The following is a 6,842-nucleotide window of genomic DNA, read 5'->3' as shown; positions in this document are numbered from 1 at the left end:
AGGTCCAAAGACACTTGACGCATGTTCCTTAACTCGTTGCGCAATTTGGAAAGATCCGCTTGCGTACGATATTCAAGGAAAAAATCTTTCTTGAAATCCACCCAAGATAACCCTACAAAAGCCGCATCACCCACCATATCAATTTTACCATCGAGCCAATCTTTAGCATGACCCCTCAACAAACTAGTTGCAAGTCTAGTCTTCTTCTCGGGTGGGCACTCGGTCGTGCGAAAACAACCTTCAACATCGGAGATCCAAGCCGCACTTTTCATGGCACTCGGTCGTGCGAAAAAATCTTATAGCTAAACTCCAACTCGCCCACATTTTGAGGTCTAGGAAACCTCTTTTCAACTTCTTCTTTAACGGCATTAGTCATCCGTTCTTGAATCATATCAACAATTTGTTCCGAAACCGACTCTTCGAATATTTGTTTAACCCTTCGTGAGAAAACCGAAACATAGTTTTCTAAAGCGGTCTCGATCTTGGTAGTCATCTCATCTTCCTCTACATGAGAGGGACCACCATTGCCATTCGTATTCGTTCCTTTTCTCGTCTTCATTCTAAAGATTAAAAACGGATTAGACAGCACCAACAATTTAATACACATATATACCTATGCATATGACCGCACACACACCACATCTAGCTCGATACTTGTCGCACATCCTTGCTTGACTTGACTTGCTACCGTAATAGTGGTCGCGACTCACTATTATGCCCACATGCCGTGCCATGCTCAAACGTATCACAATCATCTTGCTCGATGTTCAAAACGATATCACACGATTAGTAACATCATAACATAGCATAGTTGTCCACTTATGCATCAAAGAACTAACCAAACCCCACACTGACCCGTAGTCTTACAAGTCCCGCATATAATTCCACAACACAAAAGTCTAAGTCTAGGTGCCTATCTCAAGTCACCTAAATCCCTTAGACCATGCTCTGATACCACTTGTAACGACCCAACCCGTTAACCAACCAAAACCGCGAAATAAAAAAAATTCGAAGCAGGCCTGCCCAGGCTGGGTGCGCGGCGCGCACCCCTACCTGTGCGCGGCGCGCACAGGGCCTGGCAGCCCGCTGTCCAAAATGTTCCGTTTTCGTAAAAAGATCTAACACTTCCCGTCATTTTTAGGCGAAATGCTTTTCACATCCTATTAGTATAAGTAAAACAAGCACGAATCAATGATAAAACGAGTTTTACATTGCGGGGCCCACATATGCCCAAAATGCCATTAAGTACGAAATACGAGTTTCGACCACAAAAAAGTTTAATTGCCAAACGTCACTAGAGCATGGTGTTTGGGGTTAAACTACCCAAATCTTGGTCGAACTTCCAAAAAAGCTAAAACCCCCGAGGCGCCACTAGTCCAAGCGAATACCTTTTCCTTTAACCAAGCCGGATCCTAAAAAGGTAAACAACGAGAGGGTAAGCTAACGCTTAGTGAATGCAATAATTATACATATACATATATAATACACCTACTTTCAAGCACTTACACAATTACCTCATACACGCTAGCAATTTACATAGCATACCATCACAAGTATAACTCTAAACCCTTCAAGACACAAGCTAGCACCACAATAGCATATATATAACCCGAATGATATAATATACTACAATACAACGCGTAATTAAGGTTAACCAACACACAAGGGAATGGTACTTTGAATTTCCCATCGGTGTTTATAACAACCATTAGTGTACAACGAAATATATCACTAACCCCGAGGTGACACGGACAATGAAATATCCATTCAAGCAATCATTAGTGTACAACGAAATATATCACTAACTCTTGGGCAATTTGGACAACGAAATATCCATCGTTAGTGTACAACGAAATATATCACTAACTCTTGGTGGTATAAACAACATATACCCCGGCCCCTTCCCCGCCCTACAAATAGATACATTATATACACACATGTATAATCATTCCACTCACCTTGTCGACTTGGTGAGATTTCCAATAACACTTGTAACTTCAAAGCGAGTCACCTAACATAATTAATTCTCAATTAATTCACATAATAAGTTAGACTTTCCACCAACTAGACCCACTAGTGTATTTATGACCCATTTGCACTATAAACACTCATTAGAGGTCAATACTCCCAACTAATCACTAAAAGCTAGCGATTAAGGTTCTAAGACTTCCATCAACACATAAATAGGGTGTTTTCATACATAATTTAACCCACTAGGTCAAACCTACCCATTTGACCCATTTCAAGTCCACCATGAACCCTAGAACCAATTTTATTAACAACACAAGTAAGCTAGTGAATAACTAACCATTATAGACTCAATAACACCAATTATTACCTTGAAACCCTAGGTTAGTCATCCTTGAGTCCTAATGACTCAATCTTACCCAAAACCCCCAAAATCACCATTAATAGGTTTTGTGTTCATCAATAACCCAAGTTCTAACCTTTAAACAAATTAAATCAAGGAAATCAAAATTAGAACTTACCAACACAACCAAATTGTAGCTAGCGAGGAGATGAACAACTTTATAACCCGAGCTAAGATCCGAAACTAGCTCCTTCTTCCTTTACTTGAGCTTTCTCTCTCTAAATTTTGGGTTTCTCTTACTAGAATTAAAGTAGGATGAAAATGGTTGTTGAAAGTGGAGTTATGACTCACCCAAACCACTGATCTGTGACCTTCACTCGTCCCCAAGTGAAATTACCTCAATACCCTTCCAAAATATCTGATTAAAAGAAAAAGAACCCGCTACAGTAGTGGTGCGCGGCGCACTCCTTTAAGGGTGTGCGGCGCGCACTATGGTCTGAACAGATTCTGATCACAATTTAATTACACACAGTTCCCCTCGCTTTATGTACACTATATACACTTCTGTACGATAATAAATAGGGTGTTACAAAATGCAAAGGAATGTTGGGATTACCTATGCTATAAAAAAGAAGAAAACTCTAGGAGTTTAAAGGGTAAAAGGGTAAGAGAGAAATTGAAGAAGCTTGGGGATCTTGATAGAGATTGAGAAGATACTCAAGAAAAGGGTTTGGATGGAAATGAAGAGTTTTGCCTCATGGGTTCTTGGAATCATTTAAATCAAAATGGTCAAAGTGAAGAAGAGGTTGAATCTCCCTACAAAGAAGATGATGTCTCAAGCATGGATTGCAATGAGGTACATGTATTCTATCCATCTAATTATGAAGAATTGCTAGATGATTACAAAACTATTAAATTTGTATATGATAGTAGTCGTGACAAAGTAAAACTTTTAGAAAAAGAATTACACAAAGTTAAGCAATTTAACAAAGTTCTAATTGATGAAAACAACTCTTTGAAAAGAAAACTTGAAAAGACAACTATTTGTAATTCATCAAAAGATAAACTTGAAATGAATTTGTGTCACGACTGTAGCAAATACAAATCATGTAATCAAAGTCCATTGTCTATTATCAGGAGAATTGAGAACATGGGAAAAATGGACCAAACTAGAAATTCAATGGAAGGGATAAGTCAAGGATTGGGTAACCTTAAAATCAACCAAAATCAATGATCAAAATGCTTAAAAGAATAACCTTCTCAAAGGACTTTAAATAAATGAAAGGTTTTTCATACAAATGCAAAATTGTTTTTGGAAGTGATTTCAAAAGGAATGTTGAAGGAAGTTTACTTGTATTAGGATTGTATGTTTGAATGAAACTATGAATTGCATGCTAAATACAAGTTGTTGCGGTTTGTGTATACTATATGTATAATTGAATATAGATATGTATCCATAGAGTTGTATAGAAAGCTTGATGAGTGTCAGTCATCCTGAGCACGGGGTGACCAATAAAGGTAGGGTACCCAGTCCCTTACCTTTGGCACACCCACCTTAACTCTATACTTGGAATTGACGATTATCATTTGGAATTGACGAAAATAGGCATTTTGGGGGCATGAAGGTGGAAGAGGGATATCCATCGTGAGTTAATGAGGTGAGCATTCTTTTTGGAAGCGTATTCTTTGCACAATGTATTTCTTGATAAGTGATGATGTGTACGATATTCATGGCCCTTATTCATTTTGGGTGCATTTTTGATCTTTTGAGTACACCTTGAGTTTGTTTGAGTAGATTTGTGTTAGATTATGATTAATTTGGAGATTTGATAAGATTGATTAGTTTGATGAGTTTATGGATATCCCGTGAATCCTACATATTTGGTTAAGGTCAAGGAGGTCTAGTTCGAGTTTGTAAAGATTTGATACTTATTGATTGATGTTTGATGACCTTCTCGAAGATGAAGTTGACTTTGGCCGGGAGCATGATTGGTTCGGGTAGACTTAGGCTTGAATTATGTTTGTGTTAGTATTTGAGGATTGAAGATTTGGAGTTGTGTGATCGAAGAGATTGTTTGAGCTTGCGTTGAGCTTGTTTTAGTAGAAGGGGATGATGTTTGTGCTTGGTCCTAAGCAAGTGCAAGTTTTGGAGAACACTCTAGCCATCAAGTGAATATTCATGAAAGGTATCTATTTATACCCAAACTTTTTGCACTTTGGCATTGATCACGTATTTGTTCTCTATCTCCAAAGCTTGTTTTGTCGATTGTTTGCTTGAGGACAAGCAAAGATTCAAATGTAGGGGGTTTGATATCGCTCTATTTATATATATTTTATCTCGCGATATGTACCTCACTTTGTTCGGTTTTTGACTATCTTGGAGCCTATTTTGTGTGCTATTGAGCTAAATGGTAATCTGGGGGCTAAGGACTTGATTTGGTGTAAAATTGACCAAATCTTGAGCAAACTTGGCAAAGGAATTTGAAAGTGCATAATCAGCTCAAAAGCGCCGCTCCTCAACTAAAAGCGCCGCTCCTGTAGAGAAAAAGTGCCGCACTAACTACAAAAGTGACGTTTATATGCACATTTCAGCTCCATTTTTCATCAGTGGCAACAGCGCCGTTCCTAAAGCCAAGAGAGCAGCTCCTATCCAACCAAAAGCGTTGCTTCTACAACAAAAGCGTGCCCCTGATTTGAGCCAAAGCGGCGTTCCTGATCAAAAGCGCCACTCCTCACTTAAGCCAAAAGCGCCGCTCCTAAGCCAAAAGCGGCACTCCTGTCGCTGTTTCAGCCCAGATTTTCAGCGCTATAAAAGGGACGAGATTAGGTCATTTTTCATATGCATCTTTAGAGAGCAGCTGTCTTAGTTCTGAATTTCACATACAAAACTCGAATTTCATCATCCATTGGTGTTTAAGGGTGGATTCAAGGAAGCTAGCTCAAGATCCATCATTGTTTAGCTTATATCTTCATCTTCTTTACATGTTGGGTTGTAATCTTCAGTTTACTTTACATACTTTGCATTGATTACTTGTAATAACTTGAAGATGAGGATTGTTTATGTTTCTTCGCTTATTATTAGTTTGATCTTAGCCATGATTGGCTAAATCTCTTATGCTTGATTATCTATGAATCTCTAATGCTAGTGTTTACCCCAAAATCAATTGAATAATGTTATTTGAATGAATTACATGATTATGTGTTGTTGAGTTAGCTAAAGATCCATTGCTATGAGTTTGTTTTAGGCTTGACTTTGATTACATATGTTGATTAGCTCTCTTAGTGATTTGAGAAGTGAATCAATGTGTGATTCAACACTTTTGGTGATCTAGACAACTAGCTTAGGAATTGTAAGTGATTGTGTTCTTGGTCTAGGTTGGTTTTCAATTGGCCTTTAGTCAACATAGTAGTGCCGATTATCTTAAGTGATTTTGATAGTTGGGGGTTTTAAGTGATTTCAACCCAAGCTTAATCTCAATGACCAAATCATGCTTAACTCGATCTTAGGATACAATGCTTATGTGAATTCGCGGAGTGTTATTTGATTCGAGGTTTAGTAGTGATGCTAAACATTTAATAGTTCAACAACTAGTACGATAGCAATTTGGGCAAAATGGGGCAAGCCAAGCATAGAGAGGATTAGATAAGTGAACATTTCTTAGTTAATTTGATTTAAGTCTTAATATTTAGTTACTTGTTTAAGTTTAAGTTTGTTTAATTGTGCAAGTTTTAGTTGTTAGTTAATACCAATCAAAACCCCACAATCAAACAAACCCTAGGACAATTTATAGTTTCAAATATCTGACTTACACCGCTCTCTTGGGATGAACTTGATAAGAATACTTACATTGAAGTGCTATAATAACAGGGTTCTAAGTGCTCGTTAGTTATGTGTGCTTATTTGTAGTGTTTGAATCATATATAAATTTAGAGGGTAAAAGATGTATAGTTGCACAACACCATCTTCAATTGCCAAAATACTCACTTTGTCAGTTAAAAGTGAAGATCAAGTGATTACGAAGCCGGTGCAAAATGAGTCAAGAGAATCGGAGCTAAAACGAAGATTCTAGAGCGAAAACGGTGAAAGACAAGTTACGACCCCGAAAACCAAGTTACAATCCAGCAAAAACTGCAAACCAGGGCAGCCATACGGCTTGCCATCCGGGCTTCCATACGGCACGCCACAAGGGATACGGCCTGCCATGCATCCGGGCACAAGAAACGGGTTGCCAAGTTACACGGCCAGGCCATACGGCTTGACATACGGCTTAACATACGGCCTGCCAGCCGTATGACAGCAAAAATATTTTCTATTTAAAGGGAATTTGTCATCCATTTTTACACACACTTCAATTCACTTCTCTCTCTCTCTATCTCTATCTCTCTCTCTTTCTACAATATTATTCATACTTTCAAGGTCTTCGACTCCATGAGGGAAACCTAGTACCCGGAGAAGGACACCGAAGATTGTATTAGGAGCGGTCTAGAGTTTGAAGTTGTCACTTTTGTATTACGAACTCGTTTAATTTAC

Source organism: Rutidosis leptorrhynchoides, chromosome 5 (genome assembly GCF_046630445.1).
Source record: "Rutidosis leptorrhynchoides isolate AG116_Rl617_1_P2 chromosome 5, CSIRO_AGI_Rlap_v1, whole genome shotgun sequence".
NCBI classification, from domain to species: domain Eukaryota; kingdom Viridiplantae; phylum Streptophyta; class Magnoliopsida; order Asterales; family Asteraceae; genus Rutidosis; species Rutidosis leptorrhynchoides.
This window is presented reverse-complemented; position numbering follows the sequence as displayed.